This window comes from Meleagris gallopavo, chromosome 13 (genome assembly GCF_905368555.1).
Source record: "Meleagris gallopavo chromosome 13, MGAL_WU_HG_1.1, whole genome shotgun sequence".
Lineage (NCBI taxonomy): Eukaryota > Metazoa > Chordata > Aves > Galliformes > Phasianidae > Meleagris > Meleagris gallopavo.
The window spans coordinates 8,746,134-8,766,089 of record NC_139416.1 but is presented as its reverse complement, the minus strand read 5'-3'; the positions used below and the strand labels follow the sequence as shown (position 1 = coordinate 8,766,089).

At 36.8% G+C, this 19,956-nt stretch overlaps 1 long non-coding RNA gene across 1 annotated transcript in view; it reads left to right on the top strand.

The window, feature by feature from the left end:
- LOC104912935 (uncharacterized) overlaps window positions 1–16,284 on the top strand; it is a 97,519-nt gene extending 81,235 nt beyond the window's left edge. The window contains exons 14-19 of the long non-coding RNA XR_014886191.1: window positions 2,974–3,048; window positions 4,524–4,665; window positions 12,053–12,307; window positions 12,488–12,565; window positions 13,589–13,664; window positions 16,101–16,284. This is a non-coding gene — a long non-coding RNA (uncharacterized LOC104912935). The remainder of the gene's footprint in view (window positions 1–2,973; window positions 3,049–4,523; window positions 4,666–12,052; window positions 12,308–12,487; window positions 12,566–13,588; window positions 13,665–16,100) is intronic.
- The last annotated feature ends 3,672 nt before the right edge of the window (window positions 16,285–19,956 follow it).

Sequence of the window (19,956 nt, the reverse complement as noted above, 5' to 3'; positions counted from 1 at the left end):
CTGCAAACCTATGCATAAACATGCTGAGTGTTGGTATTCCTGTGCTTGACTGCTGGTAGCCCTGCTCTGTGCCTCCTTCCTTGGTAACATAGAATCACATAATCACCAAGGTTGGAAAAGACCTCCAAGATCATTCAGTTCAAATGTGACATGATGGTTTTTTCCTTGCTTGGTAATGTTGGACCGCAATGAGGGGCAGTGGAGGGAAGGAGATGTGGATGAGAGCTGTCAGGTGAGCTGTACCCTGCAGGATCTCCAAGGGTACAGTATGGGGTAGGGGCTCCTGCATGTTCTTCCCGATTTCTTTTCCCGTAAGTGCAAGGGACAAATCTGGCTCTTGGGACGTATTTAGTCTTCATCCCAGGAAATCTGTCACTGAAGACACTGAGGGTTTTGCCTGAGTAAGTATTGAGTAAAGACTGAAGGCTTTGGCCTAACATTTATATCAAATATGGCCTTCCCAAATTCATTAATTCCTGTTTTAAAATTATATTATCCATATCTCTTTTTACTGTCCCTGACCCCTTTTGCATACTCTCACTATTACACTCCCAGTCACAGATATCTGGAAATGCATTCTATCATCGATAATACATTCCACCTGGCTCATATTCATAACCCGCTCCAAGGTACCGGGATGGCGAGCATGGCCATGGGTTACTAAACACTGGATTTATAAAATGTGAAGAAAGAAATATGCTGCACTTAAAAGTATCAGAGCACATTTTGCAGTGTGCTTGATCTCTCGCACGTCGTCTTCTGCCACAGCCTGCATTAAAAGCAATTAATAATATCCACTCCTGTGTGAGGAGCACTGGTGGATTTTACCTATTCTATATATTTTACTTCTCATGTGATGATGAATAAATTAATCCTATTAATATTTAATTAACTTTAAGTTGAAAGGTGACATCTAACTTAACCAATTTACTGTTCTGTAGCTGGCTTAACTTTGGATCATGTGATTTTAATTCTTTCCGTATGACCAGGTGACTTAAAAAGAAAAAAAGGGAAATGCACAGATTAATTTCATTCTTTAACCTTCCTAATGCATCTGCTTGCTTGCATCGAGTCGCAGACAGCAGATCATCACATGATTTATAGTAGTGACCGCTGCCTGCATCTCTCAGGCTAATGACACATACACTAAAGTCATTGATTTGTATGAATAGCCTCCGCTCTTCATTTATCACAATTTAATGTAAGAGTTTGCAATGCAGAAAAAAATTTCACATGGGAAGCATGGCCCCACAGGCCTGACCGCTAAGCAGTTATGAATCATTTGCTGCCTTTTAATATATAGACTTTTCTATTCCTGAAAATGCCCTGTAAGGTCGTATTTCTTTACAGAACATCACTACAATTAAACCCCAAAAGCAGGTGTTTTAACACAAAGTATATATGAAGCATGACCAACTTAAACCTTTGTTAGCATTTTCTCTTTCTCCTTTATAATACATCATAAAAACCAAAGTTTATCATTGATGTAAGCAGGACAATTCATTTAACTTCAGCAGAACCATATCTGTTTTTGTTACTCCAAATTTGACCCATAAAGTTTATTGACTTGCCTAAGTAATGCGCAGAACTCAAGCAAGAATAGTGACCTAGGATCAGAGAAGCGCTGTGATGAAGTAGGACTTGGCAAATTGTTTTTTTCCTCAAATACATATATTTTTTACTCTCAAATGTAACTTATAAGAGAATTAATACTTTCTGAAATAGATTGCTTAGTACAATTTACATGAGCTGTATCTTCTTTTTAAATAAAAGTTCGTACATTGCTTTCAATAGGAAATGAATATTCCCATTTAAGTTTCATATAGTAATTTTAAAGGGATGTGGCAGGTCAAATATGGATTTAAAAAACACATTCCTATCTCATACTTCAAGGAATGCAATTCATAATGTTAATATAAATATTCTTGAGCCCTTTTGTTCTAAATGATAAGTAAGAATAAAGAAATAGTTATTCCTTATTAGTGCTTAAAAAGCAACAGGGAAGGCAAAGCGTTAATTTCTGATGTATTTATCATGGGATGATATATAACCAAAAGACTACAAGTCTGTTTTTGGAATCTTAGGTAGGAGGAATGATACTAGTAATAATCAAGTATGCTATGTGAAACTTAGAAAATAAAATATGCTTCTTTATTATCTTATGCTAGCCCTCTAAAACTGTATAATCAGTGTTAGATGAAAAAAATGTTAAAATGTTATGTCTTTCTGAGAACAACAGTCTGTACAGAAATTGCAGGTTTAACTGTGGGTTGTCAGGGTGTTGCATTTTTGTATCTGTGTGATTTTTGTTTGTTTCCTTTTAAATGTGAGATAAAAATCTCATGTCAGTATTTGGAAGTTCTTCTCTATGCACTGTTGCTGGTCATGTATAACTGCTTTAGTTAGTGAAGTAGTGTTGTTGCAGAAATAGGTACTGAAAAAGAAAATGATACCTATTCTGGAAAACACAATGTTATTTTCCATTGCTTGTAGCATGGGGCACAGGAGCATTCTATTTCAGAAATAAGACAGAGTTCAGATGACGTATATTCTTTTTTCTCAGGTGACAAATGATTAAATGAAAGGAAAATGTGCTATATAGCCACACAAGGGAGCCAGGTATCCCAGACATTTTAAACTTTAGCCTTTGTTTCATGAACATCAAATATTACTAAATGCAAAAGTGGCAATATTTTTAGATATGAAGAAAAAGTGTGACAAAGTTTCTATTGTATGAGCCACTGACACTGTCAAATTATTTCCCCTTAAAGATGCACTTTGTATGCAAATGCATTACAAAGATGAGAACTATGCAATTTCTGAACTTTTCTTGCATCGCTTGGCTGGGACCATGTGCTAGAATAGCAACACTTAAAATGAAAAAGAGGATTTGTAATGATCGCTTTGAAGTTTTACATTTTATCTGTAGATATTTTTGTATGTTTAATAACTTCTTTTTTGGCTTATTGGTAGCATAGCATGCGGTGAAATGCAAGAAGAAACCAAGTAAAAATGGATATAAAAGAACTTGGGCTACTAATAAAGCAGGTAAGCATGGTGACATTGACTCCTGTCTCCCAAAGTCAGGACATTTTTTGCAGAGATCAGTTGTTGTCGGAATAAAAAGTCATAATGGTGAACACCTTGTAGGTGGGTTGAATAATAATCTGTGATCAGTGGAGTTCAAGAACATTAGTCAATCTTTGTATATTGTCAAAATAGTTGTTTTTGTACAGTATGTGATTTAAAATTTTATTTTATTTTTGTTTTATTTTTCCAGTTGAAAGAGGGGTTGAGTATTCCCGATGAAGGCGTGGCGCTCAAAGAGAAAGTGCTCTGACTTTTCCTTGAGCACCAAAAAGCCGTTTTATATTTATAAGAATGGGAGATATTGCCAGGATTTCATTACAAAGTTCTATGGTGATTTCTTAAGCAAAATGTTTCTGTTCACTCATTTCTAATGTAAAGATGAAATTTATCTATGTAACGTGGATATTGGGAGGTTTAATGTTGTGACACATTAAGCTTTCATGCTAAAAGTACTTTTATACTGTGTTACTATTTATGTGGAAATTTGTTGCCTCTGCACGTAAAATACTTTGCAATTTTAGAGTTTGTATTCAATATTTTTCAGACACAAAACTAAGATTTTTTTCAGGGTGTATCAGCACTTTGCACAGACTCCTTAGCTGCCGTACATGTATTAAATTGTTCATACGCATGTTCATGGCAGACTGAAAAATATGTTAGAAAATTTTAGAAGAAAGGATTGAATTTTCTTGTAGTGTTAGGGAAGTTCTAACAGATGTACCGACATTTATGCATATTTTATATACCTGTTTACTCTGCCATTCAGCAGGAGAATATAGTTACAGTACATTAGCAACTGCCACATCACATGGCGTAGCTATAACCTCCCAGCAAACATTTCAAGAAAAGTCCCTGAAAAATACAGAATTATCACAACATGCAACATCTTATTTGCATCTATAAATACACAAGCAAAAATCTTGTTCTACTGCAAGAGAATATACTTAGAAACGGAACCGCCTAAAGGTCTGCATCAAACTATAAATGTAAAAATGAGGATAGGGCTTGATATTTTGTTTGACAACTCCTATGAGTTTGATATTAGACACCTGCTCAGTTCCTGAAAAGAAATTGTCTTAAGAGACAGCGTGGAAACAGAATCAGCCTTCTGTATTATTTCAAGATCATATTCTTTTATCTTTAATGGGAGATTCTTAACACATTTTTCAGCCATCTGACAAATAATACTAACAAAATAATGTAGAATTCCGGGACCTGGGAGATCCAAGCAGGAGCCCCAGTTCTATAGCTAAAGGAAATCAGGGACAGAATTCCCTAATGATTTGCATGGGAGCTGTGTCTGCATTTGTATGGATATTTTGTTTCATTAAAAATTGTGGGTTTGTCCTGATTTTCAGAAAATAAATGAGTAGATTTAATTGTATTTATTTATATTAATATATGTATCATCTGCATTGTGTTTGTACTTACAGAGCGGAACCTGAGGTAGCCTCTGGCAATGCAGGGCCACTCTGCTTTAAAATGCCTTCTCCAGGACAGTATGCATACAGGAAGATGGAACCAAGGCTGCATGGCTCTGCCAGCTCTCCTGAAGCATGGCTGTCTGGGATTTGGGTGAGCAAGTTGTAAGGCAGTGAGAATTTGTATAGTGGAGCAGATGGTTAAGTAAGCTCTACAAGTGCTTTTAAATAACACTGAAGATCCAAAATCCGGATTCCAGCCTGCATCTGACCTGTGTTTGCCGTAGCTTCAGGGAGGGGAGCTGCAAAAGCAGCTGTGGGTTCAGGCTAAACCTGAAGAACCAAGTAAAGCATTCGGCAATTGCCCAGGCAAGGCTCCTTTCAGCCATCATGTGTCCCGGGGATTGAGAATGGAAGTGATGGAAGTCTTTTCAGAAGGAAAATCTACCCCAATTGGATCCAAGCTATGGCTGCCTTTCATCTATAGTTTGGTTTAACACAGCCGCTGCACAAGTAAGAATGCAGGTTTCAATGTGTTTATTGTATGTGTGGTAGAGCAAGTACATAAGAGAAGTCTGCAGAAGAAAATTAATTGTAGTTAATGCAAAGACTTCAAGCTGCTGGATAAAAAGATGATAATATTTTAGCATTTCCCTGTACTTTCCATAAAATAAAACAGGTTCCCATTTCTAATCTTTAGCCCAGCTTTGGTACCCTTCACTTTGGAGGTGTCTCGAGTTCATAGGAGTTCTGTGACCCAAGAACTTGCATGCTGTAATGCTGCAAAAGGCAAGTTCAATTCTTCTTAGCAAACTAAAACAAGGAGGAAAAGGTTAAGAGGTTAAAAAAATCAGAAAGCCTTCTTTGATTTAATTTCTTTGATATCTTTAGGAAAAAAAGCACAACAGTGTATAATCCTTCATCTTCATGATGTAGCCCATGTGAACATTCCCTTTCAGTTCACGTTCATCATGTTACTTCTGAAAGTATTTCCAGTGCTGCAGTGTAGGTAAACATTGCTATTAACAGTAAAGAGGATAATAGATATACTAAGCATAGACCATCCGCATTAACTTTGAATTTTCTAGCTTTTGATACGATGTTTATAAGTTCTTATCATGTTGCTACTATCTGAGCATCCTGCAACAACTATAAGTTTACGTTCATTTCTTGTTGAAAATATTTAATGAAAATCTACACAAAGCACATTGTTTAGCCAAGAGATTGGAATATTTTCCTTTTCATCAGTTGCATTCACTTGGGTCCCTCAGTCTCAAATGTCTCTTGAGAGAACAAACACCAGAGGGTTTAGATTTGTGTTAATTATTTGAGACTTTCAAAAACCTCTCTTATTTACTTGGTAAATGTGTATTTTCCTAAGAGTTTTTAAATTATTATTATTATTATTATTATCATTGTAATATTTTAATTATTCCTACGATTATTCACACGATAAGTTCTCTCATTACTGTGTGTCTGGGTGCTATTGGTTTCCTAAAGCAAATATTTGTTCTTTTTTTAATTTCTCTTTTAAATAAAAGAGCCCACATTTTAGTCCTAATTCAGGCATTTGGCTCTTTTGAAGCACAGGAGAGTAGTCAGCCAGTTGGATTACTCACATGGCCACAGGCAGGACTGCCATGCTCTTGCCATCTCTGCTTCAGTCTTGTTCTAGTGTGGTTATGCAGGTTCCAAATCGCTGTTGGCACATGTTCAGTTGTGTGGCTCCACAGACAAGCACAGCTGGGCTGCAGCTGTCCGCACCAGACAACCTACACTTGTCCTAAACCACATCTGTAGATATACAGCATCCACTGCTGCCTTAACTGCTAAGATTTGATATTGGCCCATCTGCAATATTTGACATAACGTCAAAAATAGATCTTGTCATGCCTTGACTGCCTTTTAGGTTTGCCTGAGCGGCAGTCATGGCAGTACATTGGCAATACATTTGACAGAAAGAGGGAAGACTTCTAAGGAAAACTGGAAGTAAACGCCATCATGATTTCAAACTGAGCACTTTGTGGCCGTATGCAACACAAGCCAGGTAGTAAATATAAGTGCTCCTTTCTTGAGTCAGGAGCAAACATTTATATGTGATTATAATGGAAACTCTCGTTCACTCTATTTCTTTTCTAGTCTAGCTCCTGGAGTTCACAGGATTCCCTCTTGCCGTATGACTAGGGATATACTGACACAATTTATCTGTGTGTTTCAGTACGCACATGTATCTTCTGCAGATTCCCTCTTTATTTTGATTTTTGATTTGGTTGCAATCTCTTCTGGCATTATGCAAGAAAAAGGTTCTGTTGATTGTACAAATCTTGCTAGATGTTCTTGAGCATCATTTTTTGGTTTCTAATCTAAGAACTTACATTTGTTCAATTCTTTTATTGAACAGCTGTTTCAAGCATTTTCCATCTTGCTAGCAGAAAGGTGCTTGTGAATTGTAGAAATAAGTACTTTAAGAACTTCTAAATGAAAATACCATTAAACAGAAGCTGATTCTGTAAACAGATCCACCACAAAGTATCTGAAAACTAGCAGTAGCTGTGTAACAGGCCCCTAATAATGACCCCCAAGATGGCATAAGCATGCCTGTTCTAGACATTAACTTGCACTTTTGTAAGATCCAGGTTATTTCTTCGCTGCATTATGGAAATATTCTGCTGCCTCTCTAAACAAGCTGGTCAGCTTCTAAAAACATATTGGCCTTTTAGGCTCCTGGACAGCGCTAACTAGTTTACCCTGATGTAACCAGTATCTCCATGCTGGTGTGGCAGTGTGGATGTATGCCTGACATATCAATGGAAAAACTTTGTTCTGTTCATCATCTTTGCTCTGTTATGTTAATGTAGAATCCTGCAGCTGGGGAATGTTTGAAAGTTTCTGAATTTATTAAGACATCTATTTCCTATGGTTTCTATTGACTTAATTAATTTAGTGACTAATTCCCTCTACTCTAACCCACCACAACACAAAGAAACATGTTTCTAAGAATACCTGGGAGAGTCCCAAGCTAGTCAAAGGACTAGCTTTTTCATATTCTGTCTCTAAAACAGTTTAGAACTTTGTCGTAACAATAGTATCAAACCTTTCTTCAGCTTATTTGTGCTGTAACAAATATTACAGTCTACTCTTGAAGTTACTGAAATTGTTAATTTTATCCTCTTTGGTCTTTTGTATATAACCACAAAAGTGATAGCCGCAGCAGAACTTTCTCCCTGATACTTAGCTGTCTCGGAAACCAATTTCTATAAAAAATGGTGTCTGTACATTAATGCTATTATTAATTTACAAATTATAGAGAAAGGCAAGACTATAAAAATATGTATATTTTCAGCTACTTTTATAAACAGTATCCAAGTTCAATTCATAATTATGATTGTTATCATGAGGTTTATTAATCCTTGTCTGTTTAAAAACACTTGCAAATATCTGTAGTTTTTCAAATTTTAGTGTGAAATACTGTATGTCCAAAACCAGCACATACAGCACGAGTGTGAATTTCTGTTAGCTAGTTGCCATTGTCAAATGTTAAAAACTAGAGTGCAGCCAATTAGAAAGCAATAAATAAATAAATAAATAAATAAATAAATAAATAAAAATAAAAAAAAAAATATCCAAACTCTAGGGACATTTCTTGATAGCAAAATCCAGGCAAACTCATCTTGTTCAGTTGTGCTTGTGACCCTTTGCTTCTTCTTAGTATTTGCCAACATTGGTTCTTGGGGAATAGTGTGGTAGGCTACATCAAATCTACCCAGCTGAAATGCCTTTTTTTTCCTTCCCCCAGCTTGTCTTTATCAATAAACCCTTCACTTTTTCCTTCCTGCTGCAATTCTTGCCTTTGTTACCCATAAATTCCATAATCCCCAGTCTCCTCTTTTATACTTCCCTGTCTCTTCAGACAGATCAGCTCCCTGATCTTGTTCACTGCATAGCTGTGCCAGCATAACGTTGGATTGGAGGGAGAATGAGCAGCTGGAATGGGAAACATCAAGCCATTCAGGCATGCTGCTGCCTAGTATGAAGCCACAGTGACTATACGTAAATAGAAAATTCCCCCTAATTAACTGTTTTGAACCAACAATATGCCAAGAATTTTTTCCCAAACAAAATCATAAGTGCTAAGAAACTGTGAATATGTGACAGACTTCAGGATCTGTTTGTAAGTTACCTGTGAAGGGGAAAAAAACCGAGAGAAATTAACAAGAGTTATTCACAATGAATTATTTGATCCTCTGTAGTCATGGCTATTTATACATTGCAATCACTAAAGGAAATGAAAAACATTTTGTGTTCCTTTTCCAAGTGCATGGGCTGTGTATCCTGCTTTCTAAAACGTAAAACTAAAAATCCCAAACTGCTGCAGATTAAAAGGATTTGCTGGTTTAGTAGTTGGGCAAGTGCTACAGGAATGACGAACATTGTGAAATACCACCGGTTGTTTTTGTAACAGTTGCTCAAGATATTGCCTAAAGGTTTGGAGTTCTAGTGAGCCTGGAAGTACTTAACGGAGAGTAAGAGGAGAAAGAAAAACAAACAAGAAAAAAGGAAAAAGGTGTTTGGAAATTTGTTGGGTATTGACACCTGATCTGTTGATCTCTTAGAAAGGGTGGAGAAGATAGATCTAGCAAAGACATTTATAAAAAAAAAAGGGTAATGTTTTTCTTTCATAAAATATGAATGCTGCCAAAAAATGAAAATCTGTCAAACACAGCTGGTCTCCCTAGACAGTTTGGGAGTGCCACTAGAGGTACAGCTTGTTTTGCTTTAGAAGATTGTATAACTCAGCAAAACATGGATCTGCAAATATGTCTTTTTCTTATAATTTTGTTTTTTAGAATTTTCGTAGTTTCTTTTCTGTAGTCTGATAACTGACTATATCTGTCTCCCTAGTTTCTTCCAATAATCTCTTCTTCCAGTAATCTCTGCTGACTAAAATTTTTCTCTCCATATCCATAAATTTCTTTAATCTCTTCTATATTTTGCTGTCTCTTCAGCTGTCCTTAAACAGGGAAACCATGTTCATGGAAACTGGCATAATTTCCTCCAAGAGCAATAATGGAGCAGAGAAGATATGTTTCCATTGTTCAGGAGCATTAGGAAGTGGTGGGCATCCTGGATGAGGTTACTGTGTAATGAGCTTTCGAATATATTGGAACACTATAGTCATGCTCTCTGAGATGGAAGAAATCTCATCTTTCTGATCTTTTCCTTGTTATTAGCAACAGCATGAGGAAAAAGTGCCCTAATCCCCAGAATACTTCTGCTTGTTTTGAAGAGGCTACATATGACACCATCATTATTTGCTTTGCTTGCAACTGAACCTTCTCTAAGGACTATACAGACAGACTTATGTAGCAAAATTAACCAATTTGAAGACTTGTTCTATACTCACTTTTTTTTTCCCCCAAAGTGGAACTTCCTCAGACTCAACTAATAAAACAAAACAAACAAACAAACAAAAAAACCCAACAAGCCAACAACAACAACAAAATGTATTTTATTTTCTGTCCCCTAATTCTCTGTTTTATTAACTTGGAAATGGGAAGCTCAATGCCACTTTGCTGTCCAGTATTAACTAGCACGAAGATGGTAAGAAAGTGAGCTAATTGAATGAGGGCTGCAGCTGAGCTGAATAATGTAACGCACCTACTTGTTCTGTTCATTAGACTTCTTGGTGCAAAGGTGGTTTTTGCCAAAATGGTATGTATGTTTTAATCTTATTTCACAGAAATGTGGGAAAAAAGATAAAAGACTTCTGTGTAACTGAACTGCTTCATAGATGCTAGAGTCCTGAAGAATTGTCTTAAAACTATGTTCACTGGCTCTATCACATCTTAAATTGTATTACAGGAAATTTATCTTGAATTTCATTACTCCCAAGTTGGTATACATCTGTTATATAGGTAAGCTAGGTCTGAGTGCACATAATTGACTACAAGGACATTGCTCATTTTCATGTCTTATATAAACACTTCCCATTTTCTCCTCGATTCAAATGCAGAAACCCTTGAAAAAATAAAAATCAGTTCTCACCCACCCTTTGGTTCTTGTGACACTAGCTAATACCTCATCTCAGTCAATCAGTGCGGTGCTGTAATGGAAGAATTGTTTAGACTGAAAACTCCCTCTGCTATCAGAAAGAGACTGCAAATCTGACACCACACTTCCTGCATTTGTTGGTGCAGAGAGAAGATTCCATAGTGGTCTCTGTTACGTGGGAGGAGGAAAAGTTGTAGTGATGAAATGAGAGTGATGGGACTGCAATGAGGTACAGCCAGCTATTTTATTCTGGCTGGCAGACTGGAGAGGCAGCCTCTCTGAGTACATGTATGATGAAACAGGATGTTTCTCACTTTGGGGGGGGGGGGGAGGGGTGGGTTGAAGTACAGGTGGAAGTATGGTAAGAGGGAATTATGTGGCATGAGATAAGATCTACTGTATGCAAAAGATACAACGTGAGTCAGAGTTTGGCTATTACATGGATATTATATGGGATAGGAGCAATATAAGCTCTGTGACTTTATAGAAGTTTGAGTAAAGCAGTTTAATTAAGTAAGAGCATTTAAGGCATCTAGGATGTGAAGTGAGAACAGCCAGAGACTGTGAAAATATAGTGTGGTTAGATGGGAAGATAAGAAGCATCCTGAAAAGCATGAAGTATGAAGGAGAGAAAATGAGCATGCCCATCAGCTGCATTGTATATGGAGAGAGAACAAGGATGGCTTTAGAGCAAAGGGGCTAACTGAGGAACAGTGAGCAGAGGAAAAGTTATAACCAATTGGCATCCATGGCATGTGGTATTGGACCAGGGAACCAGGTGTGCCCTATGGTTGAACAGAATGAGCGCAGTGTTTTTATACCTGCTGAGGAATAGTATGGAAACCATCTGAAGCTGGAGCAGAGACTTTATTCAGCATTTTCCACATGAAAAATTAGAGGCATTGCTGTAGCTGCATTCTTGTTGCATCACTCTACCTCGTTGTATATTATCCCAAACTGCAGATAACCAACGATCTCCTTTGTGATTGATTTACACATTAGACATTTATTCTGCTTATATTCCTATTCTAAAATATGCAACAACATTGTTCCTGGCCAGCTGCAAGACTTGGTGAAAATTTCAGTGCTTGGATGTGGTGATTTCTATTTCTTGTATCAGCCTTCTTAGGTAGCGGCAGGAAGCAGAATCTCCAAAACCTGTCAAAGCAATCACTCTTCTAGTTCAAATGTTGACAGGTCTTGGTAAAGCACACTTTGAACATGTCTGTTCTCTGTCACTGCCATGAGTGTAATGCATGAATCCAAAATCACAATGATTTTAGAAGCAGACAGCACGAGCTGCAAAAGCCCGATCCTGTTAACACTTCCTTGGATGAGTATTTTAAAAGGGAAATTTTTGTGCTAGCATTTTTCAGGGTATTTCATGTTTCTGATCCTGATTCTCATTTCTTTTGGATGTCTTGATTCTTATCTTGATTCTTCAAATATTCTTCATTTTTCTTGTGGCTTACTCAGTCTACTTGCTTAAGTTTTCCAGCTTTTTGCTAAAGATGCTGCCACAGCGTGTCTGGATATCCAATAATGTGATCAATCGCTTCTCACCTTCCACTGAGCTGAATGCCAAAGTCACAACAGATGTTGTCTGAAGGAAAGCAATGCCATTTATTATCACACTGGACGTTAAAGATAGAACCACATTTATTGTAAGAAGAATCTGATGAAGAAGCTCTTGAATGCTAATGCTGTCCTGTAAAAAACTGTGCTAGAGGCCGTTGACAACAATGGTAAGTAATTACTGATTTGACGGTGTAGTAAAGCACTTGAAGCAAAAGGTGAGCCAAAAATAACGTTGATTTTGCATTCTTCTGGCACTCTGTACACTGTTCCTTATAGGCATATTACAAAAATCTGTATTCGTACTTCTGAATACTTGTAGTTTACTGACTTTTACCATTTCTTCTTAGGGTGAGAAGAAACTGATAGCTCATGAATGACCAAAGGAAGTGAGTTCCTGTTTGGCTGGGGAAGCAAGATTCTATGGGGTGGGTTTTTCAAACTAGGCCCAGTGATCTATCATAGTATGTTAGTAAATACAAATACTTACATTTGACAGAGTCAATACTAGAATTTAATAAACAGGAATAATGTGGAACCATGACAAAGCTGCATTTTTTGAGTTTCCAGAGTTCTGTGTAACTTGTTTCTGATATTGCTGAGATCTTGTTCCCCATAGCTGAATGTATTCAGTGTGAACATGCTAATGATCAGATTTACTTCACCCAGTTTTTGGAAAGAGGGCAAATTTAATTTAACTTTGAACTTTCAGAGCATATTGCTTCAGGTACTGGGATAATTTTGCTCTGTAGGCAGTATACTCCTAGGACAATTTTGTTGAAAGAAGCTGAGATTTGCCTGGAAGTTTAAAGGATCTTTTACACTACTGTCCATTTCATTCTGAAGCTTTAAAGCATTTTCATTGTGGCTGTCTGTCTAGGCACCAAGTTTGAAATTCATCCTGGCCACAGAAAGAAGCAAGCTAATGTCCATATTAAATTATTTAACATCGTGGATTTATTGGTAATAGCATTGCCATTGTTACTAAAATGTTACTGTTGAATCCAAGTATCTACTGCATTACAGGTTCTGCATAGAGAATATTTCCCTCTTCATGTATAATGCTGACTTTTCACAAACAGGATTGAAGGAAGTATAGTGGCGTTTCTTTGCCATTTTCTCTAAATTGCCTTAAAATTTAAATTAGATTGAATGTAAGCATGAAAAGAGTATCAATAGCATGTAAGCTTCTGGTGGGTAAGCAAATCTGGATATTCTGTTATGTTCAGGTGCTTACCTCTTACAAGATGATGGCATAAGTCAATTTTCAGTTCCTTTGATGGAGTAATGTTTCCCTAATGGAACTTGGAACAACATTAGATAGATTTCTCAACACCTTCCAGAAGGCTGTATAAAACATAGTTTCCAATGATAGTCTCCTCCAGTTTTTAATACTATCTCTTTTTCTGTAGTAATCATAATCTATATACGGTGTTTTCTCCTCTTTACAGACTGATAATGAGTGAATGTTCATGTGGTCTGTTACACAACACTAAGCTCTTATTTCACTGTCTGCAGTTATGTTCAGTAAGTACAATATGAACATCATCTCAATTAACAGAGTACCTTTAGGGCTTTTCTTAGCCAACTATTCTAGCACGCTTGTCCATACTGTCATCAGCACCTAATCAACTAATGATGGCTGAAAATGAGGAAGGCCAATCCCAATAAATCCGAAGGATAGTAATTTTTCTCTTTTAATGCCCTTCTCCCTCCTTCTTCCTTCTTCCTACGGCACATTGCAGTAAATTAATGTCATAGTGGTTATTACAGTAGCGCTGCTATGGCAAGTATTCAAGCAACGATTCTCAAATATTTTACCTCAGCATTTATTTGTCCATAAAATAAAATAAGATTTATTACAGTACTCTCTGGTTTGAGGACTGCATGGACAGCAGCTGTGACAACTCCTTATCTCCAGTGCAGGTAAAGATATAGGGATGTTTCCCTGAAGCTAAAGAGAAACAAAAAATACAGAAGTCAGTCAACAAGGCAATGTTACACACAAATTGGCAAAATAAATAAATATAAGCATGAAAAAAACCTTTTTATCTAACATGAGGCCTAAGAAAAATCGTTCAGTAATTTTGTCCTTGAAAGTTCTCTGTAAATTAAAGGGATATTCATTGCTTTGGAGATTGTTGTGTCCAAATCAGATATAGGATTTTGAGGCTGAAAGATGGAAAGATAAATGTGAGGAATTATTGTTGCAAACCCTATTCAGAGAGGGCATAGGAGAAGGAATTACAAATAGAAAAAAAAGATCTTTGTCAATAAAATTTAACAGAGGCTTATGGTGAGTGTTGTTCACTTAAAAAAACAAATGGTTTTGACTGTTTGAAAGGCTTCACCTTGCAGAAAATGCTTCCAGATAACAACACATTAGTTCTGAAGCCAACCCTGTGGCGATATGACCGCTGGCATAAAGATATTCATATTTTCAGCTGTATGTAAATTTCTGTGTGTCATTAACATCTTTGAGTTCTGTAATTAGGTCTCACCTGATCTGGATATAGTTTCTGTACATTATGAGCATGTAACCCTCTCTAGGGAAGAGGGCCAGCCTTACAGGGTTTTCCCTTTCTTTTCCACAGTTTTGCTCTTATCTTTAGCAAGGACATCCTAGCAACTGCTTCTTCAAGGTTATAGTGAGATTCCTGGTGGCAAGTGTGAAAGGCTATAAAGCATTATCAATATTTGGCAGCACAAGTCTCTACTAGTATACCAGTATAGTTGGAGCAGCTCCTTCCTGTATAGAGACAGTACTTTTCTCTACCTGGCACTCCTCATTTTAAATAAATTCTCTCAGTATTTGCATTCCACAAATTGCTCTCCAATTTCCAATTGTAGTTATGATTTTATTTTTGCATCTGTTTTTCAGTAGAAGAAACAGATATTCTTACAATGCAAAATGGGTATGTAAAAACTTAGAATGTTCCTTTCTGAATAAATATTATTTAATTAAATGAAACATAACATATAAATGAAAATGTTTTTTCTTCTGTTCTTCTCTTCACTGGTAAGCATCAGAGAGTGCAATTACAAAGAGAAAAGTAAGTTATTAAAGGATGTCTGCATTTGGGTTAGTTTGTTCAGAAGGCTTTTTCTTGTGGTGCTACATCCATGATGAGGTGCCTTCAGTGTAAGCAGGTTCTTGTTCTATGGTCTGACTATTTTCTGATTTTTACTGAATGCGGTTTCTGCTTGGGTATAACAGAATATTGGATAATGAAGATAGAAAACCAATAAAGGAAAAAAAAAGTACAGAATCGCTTAGAAAGAATTCTGTGTGTAATTACTTGCATTTTTGCTAACTACTGTATAAACAACACTTTTAACAAGGCAAATTGGAAACTTGAAGACAAATCTGCTTTGGGATATAGCTTCAATTTATTACACAATGATAACTGAAAACTTTGTTTCTGCTGCGTTGCAGTCAATTTCCACTGAGCTCACATTCTGAATGTGTGATTAATCTTATGAGCACCCGGGTTGCCAATAAATACCAAAACCTTAAAACTATAACAACTTGCTCATTTTGTGCGGTCATTCCAAATAGCTAAACAACCAGAAATTGTCAATGTACACCAAGATCAATGCTCCAGGGTCTCTACATAAGATTGATTTCACTCTCTGAGGATTTCATCTCTCTCATCAACAAAAACATTTTGTCCTCCCTAAATAATCCAATCGAATGCCATCCTCCTGTGGAACAGTGAAAGGTTTAAATTGTTTGGATTAATCTCTGCTTTGAGGTGGCCTGGAAAGTCTCTGCAACTTTGTCAAATATAGCCCAGAGGGAGAACTGCTGGGCTTTGATATGTGCTAAAAATAAGCAAATAAGAAGAGAGTATAATAATCATGTTGTGCTTTAAATATAGTATATGTGGGAGAAAATGCATTTAAAGCTCTTGCTTTGAATGCAGGAAATATATAATTGTTGGTGTATTTCTTATTTCTAAGGGCTTTCAAACTCCTCTCTCTTGGAGATGGGAAAAGACGATGGAAGCCGTATGGACAGATTCAGAGGGAGAGGATAAGGGGACCAGGAGAAGCCCACAGAGATCTTTCCTAAAGGATGAGTGAGATGAAACTGAAGGAATTAACACCCACTGCCTTCTCCCTTCTGTGGACAGTGAATACACAGGTAAGGTGTAATGGAAATATACAAATTAGTTCAGATTCTCTGCCTATATCTCCTTCAGAGGATAATTTTTCACATTTGCATTTGGGAAAGACCAAGCAAAACTGTTGGTTCAACATGAACTTTGCAAGCAGTAGGATAAGTTACAGACAGACAGTATGACAAAGACCACAGATAACTGCATTCCATAATTTTTGTCCATTATGCAAAATAGCCCTTCTGCATAAATCATTGTAAATTGGATGAATGGTGATTTTATGATCTTTATCCAACGTTTTTTTGGAAGGAAGGAACCAGGATCTTAATCAATTTACTGTTTGCTATAATTGGGGTGCAGTAAGTAGATCAAATTCTGTCCCAAGTACATTTGAAATTGCCTAATTTCTTTTCCAAATGTTTGGTTCATCTGGAGTTGTTGGCTAAGAGCTCTGGTGACTTGCACCCCTGTTCCCAGAGCAAAGGATGAGGGTTAAACTCCACATCAACTGTGGACACTGAAAACATTTGGAGGCATCAATCTCCAGGCACGTGAACAGGCAGGGCCATCTGGTAAACTGTAATTCCTGGAATTTTGTGCTTCATTTCCAAAACAGGTAGATTAGTGTCAATCTTAGTAGACTTTCAGGATTGGAATGAACAAAATTGGTGCTTAAATAACTAAATGACTACTAAATGAAGGCCATACAACCCAAGCATGATTTGCTTCTGTCTTGGACTGATACTAGCTCAGAAATGTTGAAAGATCAGTGCTGAAATCCTATGTAATATAGACTCCTTAAGTGGAATAGTTTTGAATTAGGTAAGGTTATCTTGGTGTCAAAGATCAACATCAAAACAGTAAATTAATTGTCTTTGAAGGAACTGAATATTTATAAACAGACAAGTAACAGATTGCTCTGTAAAATTTAAATATCCTTACAGTATCTGTGGTCTTAGCTTTGCTTTGCATGAAGTGTAAACTCTTCTGCTGCAAATATTTCTCTTTTGTAGATCTGTACAACAAATCTTACCAATGTCATTGTACGTATCATACCAGTATACATTCACTTTGAACACAAAAAATATTTTCAGAAAGTTGAGGCATCAAGTATTCCTTTGTAAGCATTGAAAAGATGGGAGTTTCTTGGAAGAGAAATGACTGAAGGAAGAAAATATCACTTTATTCTATAGTAACCTAAAAATAGAATTGAAGGGGCATGCCTACCACTCTCAGGAGTACATATGGATTTCTTGCTGACATTAGATTCTCCAAATTGAATGTCAGACTTGCCAAGAAAGTGAGGTAGGGAGGAGGAAAGCTAAACTGTTGTTATTATTAGAAGGGCAAGACGAAGCATCATGATTACCATTAGAAAAACCTGTAAAACATATTTGTACGTTATCCTGGAGCAGGATCAAGTGTCACATGTGAACAGTAGTTAGGCAAAAATACTGTGATATACTTATATCCCAAGGGCCTATCTGCTTAACAAGAAGATCTTGTAGAGTGTGCACACACACCAGAAATTTACAATTTCCTTTTTACAATTCCCTTTTACAAATTTACAATTTGAAATAAGTATTTTCAAGATTCTCACATACCAAAGAACAAAACGAAGCATTGCTTGTGTATGTCAGTAAATGGCAATGCCTGTAAGTCCACTTATAGATTTATGAAGCAGATATATAATGATTTAGTAAGTAGATACATAAAATGGAAAGATTCCATACTTTTTAAACAAATGCATAAGTAAATATTCTGTATCTATTTTGTCTTTTTTTTTTTTTTTTTAAGTGAGATCAGAGTGAAAGAAAGAATAGAGTTAAGTTTATTCATATGAAGTCATGTGAAGGTTGCATCAGAATGACTAAAAAAGTCTCCATACAGCCACAGGATGCTGGTAGTAAAAACACCTTACAGTTGTCAGACCTGTCTTGAGCAGTAAAAACTAGTGAAGGAAGAGATGTACATTTATCATCCCTCCCCATTCTTTTTACTTTGGGTTAAGTAAGTCTCGGATAATGCACGTGGTAAAGCTTAAGCTAGCAGATGAGCAATTATGTATATAAATCTAAATAAAAATATTATATAAACATCCATGTATGAGTAATATTATAACTTCATGAAGAACTAAGTAAAATCGATTGGGAAAAAATTTTTGGGAAAATCTGAAATACCTTGTTATAGCTAATAAAGCAAAGTAAGACAGAGAAAATGTCTATGAGGTACCTGGAAATTGACAGGAATGAGTGGAAAATCATAGTATCAGAGCCAAACAACCTGGAAATGCTACTTACATGAGATAAAACACAATTTGAGACTACTTGACTGTCAAAGAGCACATGCAACAGTTGGGCACATATATGTATGATTCGAGAGTCAAGATCTGAGAACCAAGTGTCTGGCTTTATTTTTTAATCATGTAAAAATTTATTTTAGGAAATCACAGAATCACAGAATCACAGAATTGTAGGGGTTGGAAGGGACCTCTAGAGATCATCGAGACCAACCCCCAAAAAAATAAATTAAAAAAATAAAATAAATTTTCAGAAGGCAAACTCAGGAATGCTAATTGTTGAGAGTTCCTTTATGTACTCCAAAGTGTTAAAAGATGAATAGTCAATGGTTTCATATGTTTATAATCAATCCAATCCAATGAGAAATAAATACTGTGGAAAAGAAGAGGAGCACATTGGTCTTGTGCCACTTGGCCACGTAGCCAAAAGCAAGGCATATTGTGGGAAGGCTCAAGGAAGCAAAGATTGGCATCCCTGCAGCTGTGGTAGTTGGAAATGAATTTCTGCTTGCATGTTCTCAATGGGCATCTGGAAAAATAGAGGAGAATGAACAATGTTTGCATTTAGTCCTACTTGAGCTCAGCGACCACTGTGTAGGTGGCAAAAGGATGGCGTGGTCATGCCGGTTGCTGCTCAGATCAGCACAGATGGCAGAATCCCACTAAACGAAGGTGATCTGTGTGTACTGAGCTCTGACAGCAGTCTCCTCAGAGACTGGTAGCGCTTTACCCTTCTCCAGAGGTGAGCATGTGTGAACTAAATGAAGGAGGCTGTCCCATACATGAGGAGTATGGCATGTTTCACCAGGCATTGCCTTTTAGTCTTCTCCCCTTCAAGGGTAACGTTTTCTCCTGTTGGGTCTCTTTGGCCTTATCAAGTATCCATGTGGCTGCCTTTCCTTATGCTGAAACAAAGGCCTGTTGCAGTCTGTCCATAAATAAATGTCACACAGGGGATCACAGGAAGGAATGAAAATCCTAATGTGTGGAGCCAATATCTGGAAGTGCTTTCCTTAAGTCTCCTCACTTATGTAAGTAGTTCAATTAATTTGAGAATGAGCCGAGAAAATTTGACTACATTTCTCGTGTAAGTATATCCTTAGACCACCCCCCCCTTGCTACGTTCTTGCAGTTCCTAGTATACCATTCTTAAGCAATGACTTTGGCTTTCTCTTCCTGAGGTTACATTCCTTTTTGGAAAATCGCTTAAGACTTCATGTTCATTGTGGTTAAGCTGAGAAGCAGATAAATGCATAAGCTAATGTCCCAATCAGCAGCTGCTTTATGACTGTACTCCATTTATCACATTTGTCCATAATGTTATTCTGTTCATTTTCCGGTATGGAAAGTAGCAAAGAGAGGCCCTCATCCTACATTTGTCCATATGGGCTCCATAGCC